Genomic DNA, 18,215 nt, shown 5'->3' with positions numbered 1-18,215 from the left:
GGAGGATCACATCTGTTGCACTGGTAAGCTAACCGTTTATTTTCTTCAAACTTCAATTATAACACGGTGTGTTGTCAGGACAATACTAGCTTCGGTTTGTGATTTATTGCATTTTGCAGTCATAGTTATAACGTCTACTGGCAGAGTTAATTTAAATAGTCTAGTAACGTTATTGAAGTATCATGCTAAAAACTGATCTCTTTATTTTCGTTTTAATTCAAACTGTTGTGACGCAGGGGGTTTGAAGCTACATCTGAGCAGGTTCAAATTTAACGGGCAGTCGTGTTAGCGTGCTAAAAATGATTACTGTTTTTGCAGGTTAACGGTTACGGCTCGGTGTGCGGCCAAGTCTGTCTCAAGTCTGCCTGCCACGGAGCTGTGTGCACATGAGCGGAGGATCACATCTGTAGCACTGGTAAACTAACCGTTTATTTTCTTCAAACTTCAATTATAACACGGTGATTTGATTTTTGATTGAGTGCATTTTGCAGCAAAACGCTACAGACGAGGGGTTATGTTCTGCATTGCATAGGAACCCCAGTGTTTTTCAAATGTGTTGGCGCGAACTGCAAGCAAACAACGGTGTGTTGCCAGGACAATACTAGCTTCTGTTTGTGATTGAGTGTATTTTGCAGTCATAGTTATAACGTCTACTGAGCAGGGGGTTTGAAGCTACATCTGAGCGGGTTCAAACTTAACGGGCATTCGTGTTAACGTCAACACCGTCAACGCCAGCCTAAGGCTCACCTGTGCAATAATCATGCTGTCTAATCAGCATCTTGATATGCCACACCTGTGAGGTGGGATGGATTATCTCGGCAAAGGAGAAGTGCTCACTTTCACAGATGTTTTCAGATTTGTGAACAATATTTGAGATAAATGGTTATTTTGTGTTTATAGAAAATGTTTTAGATCTTTGAGTTCATCTCATGAAAAATGGGAGCAAAAACAAAAGTGTTGCATTTGTGTTCTGTGTAAGTCCACAGCAGTGCAGTGCATTGCTTAGCTGTCTGCTGGTTCTCCTCTCTGTTTCTCCAAACTGTAGCTCCTACAACCCCCCTTCAAACAATATAAACTACCCCCTAAAAGCAAGTCAAATTGACATTACATTTATCTCCCCTTAACCTGCAAATACACATACATACATTTTTGTATTGATGGTGAGCAATTTAACAGACCTTAAAAGATAATAACTAGGGCCGGGACTCGATTAAAAAAATTAATCTAATTAATTAGAGGCTTTGTAATTAATTAATCGAAATTAATCGCATTTTTAATCACATATAAATATTTGACCTGAGAACAGTGAGAAGCAATTTTTTTCACATGGATTTTAGTATACCATTAGGCGCATTCACACCGCAGTACTTTTCCCACAAAGGTTCATGAGAATTTAGTTCATGAGAACTCTTTGAACATTAGTGGATTAGGCAAATGAAGCCGCTGACGTCACTTCTTCTTCTTCTGCTTTGGGTTTACTGGCAGGCCGCAAACCACTTCACGGCGTATACTGCCGCCCAAAGTCCCCAGCCGGAAGTCCCCGGAGTTAGGGACTGGCTTCAGTAGAAGCTGCTGGGAGTCCCAGCAGCTTCTACTGAAGCCTTCCGAGTAAATTGCCAGAACGCCGACACCTCCTCATCTCCACCGCTCCCATGTTTTATTTTGTGTTGCCATAAGTTAGTCTCTCTGCGTTTCTGCGCTGGGCTAATGCTAATAATGCTAATGCGAGGATAATAAAATGGCGGCTTCACAAAACTTTTTTGGAGTTTTACGGGGCGTGGTCGCCCAGCCAATCAGACATATAGCTCTTTTCTCACAAGAGAGCCGTACGAAAGTCCCTGCTCTCTAGCAGCTCTCTGCTCTCTAGCAGGGACTTTCGTGGGGGTAAAAAGGTTCTCATGAACTAATTTTAGTACCAGCTCTTTTGGTGTGAACGCGATAAAAGAGGCTAACGTCCACGCTAGCTGCTATATGTTTTGCATTGAGGTGATACTTGAGGCTGGTGGTGCTGCGGTGATATGCGAATTCCTTTTTGCATAATTTGCACACAACCGTGCTCTTATCGACGCTTCCATCCGTCCGTTTTTTAAAACAACATTTCCCACTGTTGTTCACTGTGGTTTGTTGTTGTCTGAAGTCATGAACGTTAGTTGGTGCTCCAGTATAATCGGTACGCCTGAAACTCATCCAGTGAGAAACGTTCCGCGGTGCAAAAATAAGTGCGATTAAAATGCGTAAAATTTTTTAACGCGTTAATGTTTGTGTAATTAATTAATCTTAATTAACGCGTTAAAGTCCCGGCCCTAATAATAACATGTGTGCTAAATTGTTTTGTGAAATGTTTCAGGAAGACAAGTCTTGTTTTAATTGAGTTTGAATTGTGTTTTTCTTCTTTTTTAGGACGATCATGCTATTCTTCAAGGCGATTCATGCTGAGTGTGGATCGGAACATCGTACAGGACAACATCCCCTCCTTGGTTTCTGCCCTGATGTTTGGGAGCTATTATTGCTTCAACATGGCCTACCCGTCAGAGCTGGCATCCACCCTGGAGTTTGTCCAGAGGTATGTGTTTTTTGGGATTGGCTTTATCCAACAATTTCTTTTATTAAACTGCAACAAATCTAAAGCAGCTGCTTCAGTGAATTGGGGGTTAAGATAATTGTCATTTTCGCTTCAAAATAATAAGATTGATGTGAAGTTTTTTGTTGTTAGGCTATTTTATTATTAATTCTGTTGTTTGTTTGTATTTTTATTTTAAGGTGTTTTTTCTCCATCAAGAAGGAGAAGGGCACCAAAGTGGAGACGACACGCGCATCCCGTCTTCAGGTGAACCCGAGAGTCCTCACCTTGATACAGGAACTTTCGGATCATGAGTGGCGTGATGTCTGAATATGGACAGCAAGATCAATGGCATGTGGCGATGTGCCCAAGTTACAGTTTGATTGATTGTTTAAATCGTAGTTAAAATTTGAAGTGCCTTTTTTTTTATGTTCTTTTAACTAATTAAAAAAAATGCAATATGTAACTCTCAAAATGTCAAACTATTCTTTTAAGGTCATTGTAGCCACTCTTGCTGTTTGCTGTTACCAAGTGAAGTTGCTTAAACAATCTTCGGTTGGCTTATGTGGATGTAAAAGCTCAGGACATTACTGTTGAGTGTAAAAATGTTGACGTGTTTTATTTTCCACTTGGGTTTTTGCTTCTGAAGTGAAGGGGCTCTGCTGACCCTACCTCTTCTTCACCTACAGTATCTCACTTAGACACACACTCACATGTGTTTTGCAACTAGCTTCATCACGTACACACTTCCTTTAGCAATGAACATGTATTCAACTAAGACAATCCCTTATTTTGGCTAAGTTACAGCTCAGTCTGTGGCTGTGACAGTCGAGTATTATATTATACAGGTGCCCACTAGAGATGAGACGTATAAAGTACTAACATATTTGAAAACATTATTTCCCATAAATAATTTGATGCAATGTAAGTAACCTCTCAACTTTGTTCAGCTTGAATTTCCTGGACAATGTGAGCCGTTTATTGTGCAGCCTTAGTTTGTATGTTTTACCAATATGTATGTTGAGAAATGACAGATGGTTTTGATCACTGCTATTATATATATAATACATTCTTGGAAAGGCAAGTTCTTGTTGGAATTTGTTCAACTTTTAATACAGTGGCTCTTGAGGTTTATCTAGCTTTGCATTTTTTATTTTAAGTGCTTAATCTGTGTGCCCTGGATTACATTCTTCACATTTCTGGTAATAGTCAAATATATATATATATATATATATATATATATATATATATATATATATATATATATATATATATATATACGAAGGCAGTGTAGTTTAAATGAAATCTTTAAATCTGACTAATATATAGGAAAAACATTTTTTTTCCACTGAGCAATAATCCTTACAGGCGGTTTTATATATTTGAGATTGATATTCATAGAACAGTTTTTTCTGTATTTTAATTGTAATAAATACGTTTTACAGAACATTTAAATTGCAGTATTTCGATGTTGCTTTCACCGTAAAACACCGCATTACACTGATGCTTTTACAGTTAAACAGTGTTATTTGTTTGGTATGTTTCTGTACAATTGAATGGGATTCAATGTATAATATACAACAACTGCATGTAAATCTTACTGAAATAATCAGTTTAATAGCAACGTGATCATGCTAATTAAGCGGAAAAGGGCTGTTGAAATTACAGATTTAAAATGTAAATTACAACAGTTTTAAACTGTAAAATATACACGTTATTCTGTAAAGTTCACAGTTTACGGTATTTTTTACATCATTATTCTGGCAACAAAGCTGCCAGGTTTTCACCGTAAAAAAAAACCTCTCACTCTATAGAGAACAGAGATGCTGTGTGTCGTTGTGCAATCATTACCTGGAGGAGTCATATTCCAAGGAAAATGATACTGAATTATTGCTGAAACAGTCACCAAAGCCAAATGAGTCCTGGTATCATGTGTGTTTATGGGTGTGAGTGTTTTTATCAGTTCTGTGGAAGTCACACACCCTGACAGGGTGAAAGTTTCATTGGAAGAAGAAAGGACTGTGGTGCAAGAAGTAAAAAAGCAGGAATGTACAACACACAGACACACAGACACACACACACACACACTGCCCCCCCATGACCTTTGATCACATACAGTACCAGTAAAAAGTGTGGACACACCTTCTCATTTGAAAGTTTTGATTTATTTAGATAATTTTTTACATTGTAGATTAATACTGAAGACATCAAAACTATGAAAGAACATAATCTGGAATGATGTGGTAAACATAAAGGTGTTAAACAAACCGGTATATGATTTATATTTTTCAGAGTAGCCTGCAACCTTGGCTGCTGTGCTCTCAGTGTTTTTTCTCCCTGCTCCTGCCTGATGGCGTCAGCTGATAGAGGTGTTATGGTGCTTTCTCTTGTTATGCACAATGTTGATTCTTCTTTCAGAACTAGCTGAATACATGGGTAAAGGTTCTACTTGAGCCCAATTTGAATACCATGAAGAAAGTATTAAAGCCAGCTCAAGCTAAAGGTCAAATGTATTTAATTAATGTACTGTTATGACCGGCTCGTAGGCCACCACGGAAAGATAACCAAACGTACACGAGTTTTCAAAAACCACGGCACATTTATTGCGGCTGTTAAATACAATGCACAACATAGATGGACGAGGGGAGAGGATCGCCGTGTTACTCCTCATGCGGGCGGCTTGGAGAGAGTCAGGGGCCCTTGACTCCGGGCAGCTGGGCTTAATAGCACCTCGGCGCCGGCCAGGTGTCCGCGATCGCGCTGATTGGCCTCTTCAGCTCCACCCCACCGTAAGGCCTGTAACACACCTTGCACACTGGGGCCGTCACAGCCCCCCCCATAAAATCAGGGAACCCTGGTACCTACACCCAAACACCCCACAAAGAACATGGCGCCCACAACAACGAAGAAAAAGTCACTGACTAGTTCAGCTAACTATAACGAGTAAAATTCTTCCTTTTTTTCTTTCCGGCCATGCTCCGGAACCTGGAAGACACCCGACCTGGTAAACCGGTTCGCCAGCAAAATACGCAACACTCTCCTGAAGCGAATACCCCTGAGCACGACCTCTCACCTCACCACCATGACGAACACTCTCCCTTAGACCCTCCAGAGACGCATCAGGACGCTGTTCCTCCACCAGCTCAGCGTGAGAAACCGACCAGGGAATCTCGAGACACGTCACCCCATGCTGCGGTGAGGTCTCATCGATTTTAGCTGTGCTCCTCACCTCTGCCTGCCCACGTTTCATTCCCTGTGTCACAGCGCATGCCTTGTCAGGGTACTCAGCTTCGCTCTTGTCTGGCTTAATACTAACCAGGGGCACTGGCGCCATAATAGCAGGAGGTGCCCCATCAGCCCACACACGACTACCTGCAATGTCGTTACCCAGTATCATCGTGATCCCATTTATGGGCAGAGCGGGCCGCACGCCAACTGCTACTTCACCCTGGAACAGATCCGAACACAGCATCATTTTATGGAGAGGCACCCGAAGAACATTTAATCCGATTCCAAGTGTCGGAATGAACAACCCCATGTATGTGTCCTCTGAAAATGGTAAGGCAGATGCCAAAATAAACTAATCAAATGATCCCGTGTCTCGTAATATTTGTACCCGCACCTTCTCATCGTTCCCCACCAGAGAAACAAAACCTTCAGTCATGAAAGGCAAATAAGACTGTAGTTCTGGGCTAGACCCCTGTGGTTTCAACTCACCGTCTAAACACCCAGTCACCTGCTCAGCGACAGGTGCCACGAACATTGCTGGCCTGGGACTACCACTAGTCCCTTCCTGCGCAGCTTTAGCCCTAAATGCATTGCAGTCTTTTCTCCAGTGCCCTCGCTTATGACAGTAATGACACATCGTCAGGCTCACGTGCACCACGTACATACCCACTGTCCTGCCCAGCAGGTCTCACTGGACGACCAGACCACGCTCCCACACCCAAGGAATTTCCACCGTGACTGCCTTGTATGGCAGCACCTCCACCAACGTGTGTCAGAACATAGTCATCTGCTAACGCAGCAGCTTCAGCAGCCGTCCTGACTGCGTGCTCACTGATGTACACCGCAATGTGCTCCGGTACAGAATTTTTGAATTGCTCCAAAATAACGAGATCCCTCAACGCCCCGTGAGAATCAACGTCAGTTGCCGCACACCAGCGATCGAAATGGGTGGAAATATCCCGAGCAAACTCAATGTGAGATTTATCACCTCTCTTCCAATTCCTAAACCTCTGACGATATGCTTCAGGCACCAGCTCGTAAGTCCTGAGAACGGCAGATTTAACTAAATCATAACGCAAATAGTCACTGCCACTTAAAGACGTATAAGCCTCCTGAGCCCTCCCGGTTAACACACACTGTAACAATAACACGCGAGTGGCCTCAGACCACCCCCTTACACCTGCGAGACGTTCAAACATTGAAAAAAAAATGTCCGGATCCTTTTCATTAAACCTGGGAACCAACTTCAAATCATTCAAGTCATCCACTGACCTTCCTGGGGCCCCGCTTTGACTAGCTGAATAATCAGGAAACAGGACATCAGCCGCTACTTTGCCCTCTCTAATTCATTCCAGTTTCTCCCTCTGAAACTCCAACTTAGCCTGCTCAGTTTCCTGCCTCAATTTCTCCAAGGACACCACTCTTTCCAGCTCAATGCCCTGTCGCATCTTCTCCACGGCCAACTCATTTTCCGTCTCCAACTCTAAGCGTAATCTGAGTAACTCCTTCTGTTGCTCGAAACTCAAAACCACACTTTGACCCACCATTTCTTTTGTGCGCCCGGGGACAGGAGTATCAAACACTTTACTTTTCAACAAACAAGCCCTCAAATTCGCTTTCACCGACTCTTTCACTCTTTTATCGCCAACTTCAAACCCATAATACTGAGCTATGTTCACCAATTGATCCTTGGTGCACTGATCCAAGAATCCTTCAGAAGGTGCCGCCACAAACGCCCCAACAATATCCTCCATATTTACCCAATAATAGCTATTTACACAGGAAATGCAATTTATTCGCCACCTGTGCACACAGTAGGAATGAGCAGCCTCGCTAGCTGACTTCCTAACCACAAACTTACTAGGTAACTCCCCCCCTAGTCTTCATGAGGCGTAGCGGTGGGTACTTATGCACTTAAAGCCCGCTGGACCGAGAGAGGCGACCAGGTAACCGGCAACCCCCCTGAACCACGGAAGTGCTCCCGAGCAAGTTTAGGGAAAAGGGAAAGTGAAGCTCTAACCGTCGTACCTCAACACTATCAAAGCCCCCCCAGACGAAACCCAAAGGGGAAACGCCTTTTGAACCTACCAGGGGGAACACTCCTACAGGTATTGTACACACAAGCGAGACCACTACCTCCTATGTTTCAGCGAATATTTAAGAGAACAGATCACCGCTATCGGACAAAAACACATCTCATCAAATCCCACAAACCCGGGACCATACGCGTTCCAAAATAACGCATAGGCACCCGTAGAGGGCATACACAACACCCTATAAGGCCACATACGTCACTGTCCTCAGAGGGAATCCCCTCAAAAAAACCTCAGGCTACCAACTAGCCACGAACACAGGCTAATTTAGGTACAGCTAACGCCAAAACACCCCAACCAACTCGCGGTTCATACTCACGATAGACGAGCCCCCAGTTGTTATGACCGGCTCGTAGGCCACAACGGAAAGATAACCAAACGTACACGAGTTTTCAAAAACCACAGCACATTTATTGCGGCTATTAAATACAATGCACAACATATATGGACGAGGGGAGAGGATCGCCGTGTTACTCCTCATGCGGGCGGCTTGGAGAGAGTCAGGGGCCCTTGACTCCGGGCAGCTGGGCTTAATAGCACCTCGGCGCCGGCCAGGTGTCCGCGATCGCGCTGATTGGCCTCTTCAGCTCCACCCCACCGTAAGACCTGTAACACACCTTGCACACTGGGGCCGTCACAGTACATTTGTTTTGATTTATTTTAAATTCTCCAGTCGAGCTTCCTTCGAGTTCAGTCTAGGCAAGAAATAGTTTCTCATAACAGGTGCCTCCCATTCTCACTGCTGTCCCAACAAGTTTTAACCTAACACACACACACACACACCCACGCACACACTTTGGATAAGTATTCACCTTTATCCACATTGTAAATTGTTGCCTTCTTTAGTCAACTCTTTAGTAATTCAAGAGTCATTATTAATTAAATGTGGTACATAAGATAAAATAAATGAAATAACGTTGACTTGATCATTTGTTCACAACATTAGACCTGTCCTCTAATCTCTACTAGAATAAGATAAGTGTGCATGTGTGGGTGTGTTAACTCTCCTGTAATGTACCTAGTCTTGTTATCCTTTTCATTACAGAGCTGGGAGAATGGTGTATTGCTTGGATTCTGATCCGTGCAAGTCCAATTTTGACTGACTTTAGTTCTAATTGTAGAGGAAACTTCTGTGTAGCATGCAATGGAGTCACCGACTCAGGAAGGAGACACGGGAAGAGTCGGAGCTTTGATGTCAAACCACTGTGATTTATTTGGAGTTACGGCCGGAGGATTCACATCACAAATCCAAGAGTCAGAGGTTCTGACTTCACGGTAGAGTTGCCACGTCAATTCTGGAGAGCCTCTCTCTTGCCAGCCCATCTAACTGGTTTCGCAGAGAGTAAACAACATATTTGAGAAGATAGCCTAAACAGTGTGGGAACACTGAGCTACTTGCGTCGGACACTTATGACCTCGAAGATTTTACCTTGGAGTCCACAAATACAGAGAAGGAAGTGTCCCAGTGTACCCACAACACAGACCATCTGTATCCCAGTATTGACCGGTCACAGAATGGGAACAATAACATTATTGGCTAAGCCGCCTGTGTCCTTAAAGAAGGTAAACAGACATCAAGGTTTGTCCTGTATGTTACAAATTGGCGTCTTGTGATAATTATTTCCATAACACTAATGTTAATGGTAATTTGTCTTCAACCCATAAGTCATTCTTTAAATTAACTCTAAATGTCACCTGATGATGGATTAGTGTTCCACATTTTTCCCACTAATTTGTTATGAAGCTTAGCGCAAGTTCAATGAGGAAGACCAATACCCCCTGGTGTTACACGTCACTTCAATCTCCTCTTCCATTAAGTAATCAGGGGCGTTACTCCCCAGCTAGCCAATCTTCGCACCTGCTAACCCCTTTAAATCTGCTCTTCCCTCTCTGTCAGTTGTCATTTCAGGTGTCAACGCACAAGCAGCAGCAGGGCTTCGTTCCAGCTGAGGGCTTCGTTCCAGCTCCAGGCATTATTCATCAGCTCCGCAGTCTTGCGGATTAAGCTACAGGCGGCGTTCCCCAGTCGGCTAGCGGGTCCAGCCGGCCGCCCCGCAAACCCGGACGCGGGAGGAAAAGACAAGGAAATCGGGCTCCATGGAAGTTCCTCCGGCTTAATGGAAATGGACTACTTGACACAAACAACTGACGCATGCTTCAGTCTCTCGAGAAGGCATCACTGGCATCAGGGCCGCCTCATGCGGCTCTTCCGGCTTCACGCGGAACGGGTCCTCATCGCATGCGGAGTTTTACCCATTCTGGCTTCAACCACAACTCCTCCTGCAGGTAGGTAAGCTACATCCCATTGAAGCTACTTCCTCCTGCGCCTCACTTTAAACAGGCGTCAGGGTAGCGCTGGCAAGAGGCGGTTGCAACAAATTCACGAGATGTTTCGTTTTATTGTTATGACATTGGGTCATGCAGAGTGAGATCGCTACCCCTTTAGAGAGGGCGCGTGCATGTGTGCGTGTGCATGGTATGGTAGAGCGAGCGGGATACATGTTTTCAAGAATTAAACGAGGCAGCAGAAAAAGGAAGGTCTGTGATCTTGCGAATCTGTTTTGCGAAACAGAAGAGCTAAATAAATGCAACAACCTCCCAAGAAGAGCTCGCCTCTCTCCAGTCTTTCCGATAAAATGGGTTATTGAACCCGAAGCGTGTTGCTTCTGCCCTGGGAGACGACAAAGAGTCATCCCCCCCGTTTCCTCGACTACGGTCTGGGAGCCGACAGGAAGTTCAACACTATGCATTGCTACCTTTAGTTCAGGGTGAAGAAATATTCCGTTTCTCGGTGCACCAACGACTGGATCTGCGACAACAACATCTCCTCGGCAGTAGGGGTGCAACAACTAATCGACTTAATCGATCAAATCGATTACCAAATTAGTTACCAACTACTTCAGTCGTCGATTCATTGGTGATGTCATCACGTGTGTTTTACGCGCCGTTAAGCTCCAACGTTATTGGTCTTTTTATCGGTACCGGAGACATTTATAAAATATATGTCATGTATTATTGCTACAAAAACATTATATCGCAGTCTTAGTGTCGCCAACTCGTTTCTAATACGCAAAAGACAAACAAATGCGCCTATGATGTATTTCGATCAGACGAGATCTCTCTCCCCGGCCTGTGTGCGAGGGGGCGGGGCAGTTTACACACACGCAGCTGCTACATGCAGCGGAGCACACTGCGGAGGTGGCGGAGAGAACGCGCTCCGAGGTGTGGTTAAACTTTACCCGTCTCGATGTGGAGAATGCTCGTTGCCAAAAGTGCAATAAGAGTTTAGCATGTAAGGGCGATAACACGAGCAATTGTCTAAACATTTAGCAAAAGTACTCCACATTCAGACGGAGGAATGCACCGGGTTCGACTGTCTAGTAGCTCCATCCACGAGTAACGTGTCCACGTCAGGTGTTATGTATGCTAGCAGCAACACACGGAGTTAACTACATTATACAAACATGGGTTAATGATTAGAGGTAAGTTAACTGAGTTATTTATTTTGTTACATTTTCAGCTATTCTGTTTACAGTTCTGTCATCAGATTATTCAATACGATTTGTTAAAGGCTCAGGGCAATCTCGATGACAAAGGTCAATGTTCCCCCCTTTCTACACACGGAGATAATGTAATCTTAATAGTGTGCAGGCCAAGGCTGGCTCTTCAAAGCAGATATTAACGACGCGCTTTAAAGTTCCCATCATCGTTCAGCGGAACTCTTTCAGCCTTAAGCGGCAGTCAAGTAAGGAGAAACTACGTGTGCACCGGCATTCGGGTAAATAATATTAATAGCTGTCTCTCCCCAGTTCAAATCACCCACTGCTCAGAGAGATCTCCTCATGCGTTGCCTTTACGCCATCTAGCGTTCAAATACAACATTACTAACCTATAACTCCGCTCAACTGGGAAAAGAGAAGAAGAAAGAAGAAGAGAATCCTCCAGGAGCACAGCGTTCCTAATCATGAGGAACTATAGGCCCAGTCACACACCTGGAGTTCCTAGCCATCACATCAAGCTCATGGCATTAACGTTCCTCTAACCAAACTGTGTGCATCCACGTCTTCAACGACAATTGCTCTTCCTCACCGGGAAACCGTACTTTGCATGCGGATATTCTTCGGCACGTCATCATCTCCCATTTCCTGGACGTGGCATCCGCCGGCCTCACGACGACCGCGTTTTCCCCGACTTAAGGACGTGCACCGCACATCCTCCGTTTTGGGGGGGATATCTGCATGAGATCATCCGCCATAGCGGCACACTCAGATTTCCACTATTGCTACACATTTATTATCACACTCTCTGGATCTAACACTAGCGTCCCTCCATCATCCTCACTTCAGATGATAGAAGACAGTCTTAATCACTCAATCAGTTTATCAGCATCTATGACTCATCCTGGCGCACTTAACTGCTAATTAAACTAGATTATATCACGGGTCATGTCTCAGTATTTAACTAAGCGTATGTTTTCTGCATGCATCCTGCACTTCATTTATTCTCGGGTTTATGCTCACTTGGCTCGCGTCAATCCAGGTTATGATATTCATGCATCACTGTACTCCAGCTAACAGCTCGTGCTTATTTGTCTACATCTCCCTCCTCGCCCGGACATCGGCTCGTGCTGCCAATCCAAGATCTCTTCAGTTTACCTATGGTAAATATGCATAACTGGTGGTGGCGTCTTAATAGCATATCAGGGCTTTCGTTCAGCTAGGTGCAGCCACCTCTGCTGCCAATCAAGGCATTTCTCCCTCATCCCTGCAACTCGGACGGTGGTCCTCCTCCGCCTTCATATCCACATTCGCCCGGACATCAGCGTGTGCTGGCTATCCAAGGTCTCCAAAACACTAAAACATGGTAATTATGCCTATAACTGGTGGTGGTGGTTTCATAGCACGTCAGCATGTATACGTGTCACTGTGTCCATGTTTAACCCTGCACGTCAGGTTGTGACCTCCGGGTCCGTGTTCATGTTAACCCCGCACGTCAGGTTGTGACCTCCGGGTCCGTGTTCATGTTAACCCCGCACGTCAGGTTGTGACCTCCGGGTCCGTGTTCATGTTTAACCCCGCACGTCAGGTTGTGACCTCCGGGTCCGTGTTCATGTTTAACCCTGCACGTCAGGTTGTGACCTCCGGGTCCGTGTTCATGTTTAACCCTGCACGTCAGGTTGTGACCTCCGGGTCCGTGTTCATGTTTAACCCCGCACGTCAGGTTGTGACCTCCGTGTTCATGTTTAACCCTGCACGTCAGATTGTGACCTCCGGGTCCGTGTTCATGTTTAACCCTGCACGTCAGGTTGTGACCTCCGGGTCCGTGTTCATGTTAACCCTGCACGTCAGATTGTGACCTCCGGGTCCGTGTTCATGTTTAACCCCGCACGTCAGATTGTGACCTCCGGGTCCGTGTTCATGTTAACCCTGCACGTCAGATTGTGACCTCCGGGTCCGTGTTCATGTTTAACCCCGCACGTCAGGTTGTGACCTCCGGGTCCGTGTTCATGTTAACCCCGCACGTCAGGTTGTGACCTCCGGGTCCGTGTTCATGTTTAACCCCGCACGTCAGGTTGTGACCTCCGGGTCCGTGTTCATGTTTAACCCCGCACGTCAGGTTGTGACCTCCGGGTCCGTGTTCATGTTTAACCCCGCACGCCAGGTTGTGACCTCCGGGTCCGTGTTCATGTTTAACCCTGCACGTCAGGTTGTGACCTCCGGGTCCGTGTTCATGTTAACCCCGCACGTCAGGTTGTGACCTCCGGGTCCGTGTTCATGTTTAACCCCGCACGTCAGGTTGTGACCTCCGGGTCCGTGTTCATGTTTAACCCCGCACGTCAGGTTGTGACCTCCGGGTCCGTGTTCATGTTTAACCCTGCACGTCAGGTTGTGACCTCCGGGTTCATGTTTAACCCTGCACGTCAGGTTGTGACCTCCGGGTCCGTGTTCATGTAGAGAGGAATTCCTGCATCTTAGATCTTCCACAAATCCTCTCTCACCACTATTTCTTCTTCCAGGGAATATTCCCTTAACTAAACACCGGTTCAACTACTACTTAAAGCAAGTTCTCTCTAAATCCGGATTATCACCCCAATTATTCTCGGGGCATTCGTTCAGGATAGGCGCAGCTACATCTGCTGCTAATCAAGGAGTCTCATCCTCATCCCTGCAACAACTCAGACGGTGGTCCTCCTCTGCCTTCACATCTTACATCCGCCCGGACATCAGTGCCGTGCTGGCCATCCAAAGGTCCCTCAAACACTAAACGGTATTTATACATATAACTGGTGGTGGTCTTAGCAGGTCAGCACATTTACGTGTCACCGTGTTCATGTTTAAACACTTCATATCGTTGTGACCTTCGGGTCCGCATTGTGTTAAACCCTGTGCGTGCAGGTTACGGCCAGTGGGTCGGCGTCATGTTTAACCCTGCGGGCGCAGGTTGCGGCCAGCGGGTCAGCGTCATGTTTAACCCTGCGGGTGCAGGTTGCGGCCAGCGGGTCAGCGTCATGTTTAACCCTGCGCGTGCAGGTTGCGGCCAGCGGGTCAGCGTCATGTTTAACCCTGCGCGTGCAGGTTGCGGCCAGTGGGTCAGCGTTTGTCTAAATCCGCTATGCAGGCGCTAGCCATGGTTGGCGTTCACATTAACCCTGCAGTGATTCCGACATTCTCATCATGTCCCCGTGCTATCGAATTTCATCCACAGATCTCCTCAATCAGCCAGTAAGGTAAGAAATGCTTCACATCTCAGTACTTCTTACTTCTCTTCTCTTTGGGGGTTCATCGGAGCGGTTTTCCCCTCCCGAATGATCACCCTACAAACCGGGGCCTAATCTCCAAAGATCAGTTAATTCATTGTTGTAATCTGTCAATCATCATTTTTTATACCATGTGTCCCGGTAATAAACATGTATTTCATACATCACGTCTCTCCTGATTGAAATGAGGAAGACCAATACCCCCTGGTGTTACACGTCACTTCAATCTCCTCTTCCATTAAGTAATCAGGGGCGTTACTCCCCAGCTAGCCAATCATCGCACCTGCTAACCCCTTTAAATCTGCTCTTCCCTCTCTGTCAGTTGTCATTTCAGGTGTCAACGCACAACCCTCCTCCACCCCTTCGCCTCCTGTCTCCTAATTCAGGGCCAAGCTAATCCTTCTTCCTTCAGACCAGACCGAACCACTTATCACCACCACCAGTGTCTAGACCCCGGGGGGGTTCATCGGAGCGGTTTTCCCCTCCCGAATGATCATCCTACAAACCGGGGCCTAATCTCCAAACATCAGTTAATTCATTGTTGTAATCTGTCAATCATCATTTCTTATACCATGTGTCCCGGTAATAAACATGTATTTCATACATCACGTCTCTCCTGATTGAATTACAATTAGGCCAAAGGTAAAGAGAGACATTGATGACCTTGTGTCCCTTTGTTAGTACGTGGTTCCATTTTGTCTATGGCCTTGGACGGCTTCACTAACAGTCACCCAGTTCTGCCCTGCTACAGTCCGGCTGAGTGCAGTCACAGAGATGCTAAAGGCTGCTCTACATGACATTAATGGTCTGGTCTGAATGGACACCATTTCCTGCTCCCAGAGAGAATGACGCTCCTCAAACTGCCACTCCTCCAAAGACTCAGGAGGCACACAAACATTACAGCCGTTGATACTGTCTCACGTGGGTCTGCTCCCCTCCACTGAGCCATGAACTGAAAGCATGACATCTGCTTTAAAAACTTGGAAGCCTCCCTTTCACACCAGCACCAACCTTGACTTTTAAGAAACATATTATATAGCTATCAAGGTGTTTGACAGAAAGCCAAATTAATACCACCACTGTACCATCCTTGAAAAACACAATTTCTTGAGTTTTGACAATTTTAAGTCTTTTAAAAGTATGTGTTTTATTTATAAATGTTTAAATGGACTGCCCCCCCTCCCCCCCTTAGGGGAATTCATCCACAGAAAACACACTGGACGCTGCACTAGGTCAGAAACCAGTGGAGACGGTGAAGTCCACCGCAGACAGACCACTTTTGGACAAAATGTCCTCTCCGTTAAAGGCAGCTCATTCTGGAATAGCCTCCCAACTGAGATACGGGATTGTCCCACTCTCAATAGCTTCAAAGGTCAACTCAGAGAATGGTTGAGAAACAAACAGACGTGTAATCACCGCTAAATGCACTTTAACACAGGGGCATCTCCTCTCGCACTTTATGTAGCTCTTTTATCTTATCTTGCACTTTATATGTCGTAGCTGCTATATTGTACTGCCATGTGGTTAATGTTTGTATATGCTGCTCATGCTCTTTCTGCATATCATGTATTTATTTTTGCTATGTATATAAATATCATATTCTTGTATGTTGTATGTGAGGGGTCTGCGGATGGAAATGAGCTTAAAGCTCAAATCCGGCTCATTTACGCTTGTAAGCATTGTTTTGTTTTAAAGTGTTCATCGATGTGCACTGTCCCGGTTCAAATAAAACCTGGGGTAAGTCAGATGAGACTAACGGCTTCTTTAGGGCATTATCGTTCAGATACATGACTCTCGTTACCACAGAGTGGGTTGTTTTTTTAAGGCTATTCTGATCCACATGTGTACCTAAGATGGCATTTCCTCCTGCTCCTTTGTTCAGATTGACATTGATTTAGTTGAAGCCATCTGATTGGAGCATTTGCAAATGAATCACAATTGTAGTTAATTTAATAAATCTGACTTTTCAGCTGAGCTAGAATATAATCTTGACAAATTCAACCATCAGGAGTTACATTTTGAAAACAACAATGACATCTAAAACAAGTTCAAATAAAATGTATACTGCACAGAGTTCTGAAAATTATTGATTACAATGTTTGTGAAATACAAAAAAGGTATTACAGCAAGAAAATAAGACCTTGTTGAACACTTACGTGTCTGCTGACAGTGAATGATAGGCAGTAAGAAGTCAACTGGTCTGCTGAAGTCTGTTGCACTGACCACAGGTCAGCTGCATATATATATAGAGCGGTGGTTCTCAAATGGGGGTACTTGGACCCCTAGGGGTACATGAGATTACTTCAGGGGGTACATGAGATGTATTTTATGTTAATGAAAAAAACAACTTAAGTAATACATTGAAAAAAACTACTAATAGTAGATTAACGTGAAACGTAACGTAAAAATGAGAAAAATAAACGGTGTGTTCTCTCTCTCTCTCTCCTCTCTCTCTCTCTCTCTCTCTCTCTCTCTCTCTCTCTCTCTCTCTCTCTCTCTCTCTCTCTCTCTCTCTCTCTCTCTCTCTCTCTCTCTCTCTCTCTCATGCAGCTTGCTGAACCTGTAATAATGGCGCTTTTCCACTGCAGTGCGTAGCATGGTTTAAACTTGAGCCCAATGTGAATACCATGAAGAAATAATTAAAGCCAGCTCAAGCTAAATGTCAAATGTATTTAATTAATGTACATTTGTTTTGATTTATTTTTTCTGACTGTTCCATGTGTTGTTTTTATCTGTTGTGATTTATTGTGATGTAATGTGTTTTTATGTGTTTAAATTACATGTACAGCACTTTGGCTCGACCAAAATCGTTTAAATGTGCTCTACAAATAAAACTTGATTTGATTTAATCGCGTAAAAATAATTAGTGGCGTTAATTTTTTTTTGCGTTAACGCGTTATTAACTTGACAGCCCTAATATAAACACATTTCACATTCATATACTTACAACCCATGCCTCTCCACCAAGTTAGAGATGCAAACTTTGACAAGTTTGAGGCTGGTCTTCTCTGTAAGAATGCCATTAGTTTGCAGTTCATCAAATACTTCTGGAATGTTCTTCTTAAGTAGATCAGTTAGGCCATTCAGAAGAACTGGTTCTTGTGTAGGCTGAACAAAACAATAAGAGCAAGCACAGCACAAAGTAAAGTTCTGGCCTGTGTAATATTTTTGAAACACAATTTAACAAGCATGGTACATGTATACCTGAGTTTGACAGACTTCTCTTAGGACAGGCTGAAGATCCGGTGCTTCAGAAAAGTGCACTTGGAATCTGTCAAAGTTACTGATGTTCTCACTTCTATCAATATATATAAACTCTTGGAAGTCTGTGTTGTATTTTAAAATCCTATCAAGGACAAATTCAAATGCACCTGTTACTTCCAGGAGATGGTTTGTGCTTTGGACACTGTAGATTTTTCTTTTAATTTCCTTTCCATTTTTTAATTAAATTGCTAGGACTTTAACAGATTCCTGCAGCTCATTCCCGCTTTCTGTAATTATAAGAAAAAGACAAATTCATCCTGATGTTGACTAATCATATTATGCCAGATTAAATTAAATCATCTATCATTTTCTA

Source organism: Gymnodraco acuticeps, unplaced genomic scaffold, assembly GCF_902827175.1.
Source record: "Gymnodraco acuticeps unplaced genomic scaffold, fGymAcu1.1, whole genome shotgun sequence".
NCBI classification, from domain to species: Eukaryota; Metazoa; Chordata; class Actinopteri; order Perciformes; family Bathydraconidae; genus Gymnodraco; species Gymnodraco acuticeps.
This window is presented reverse-complemented; position numbering follows the sequence as displayed.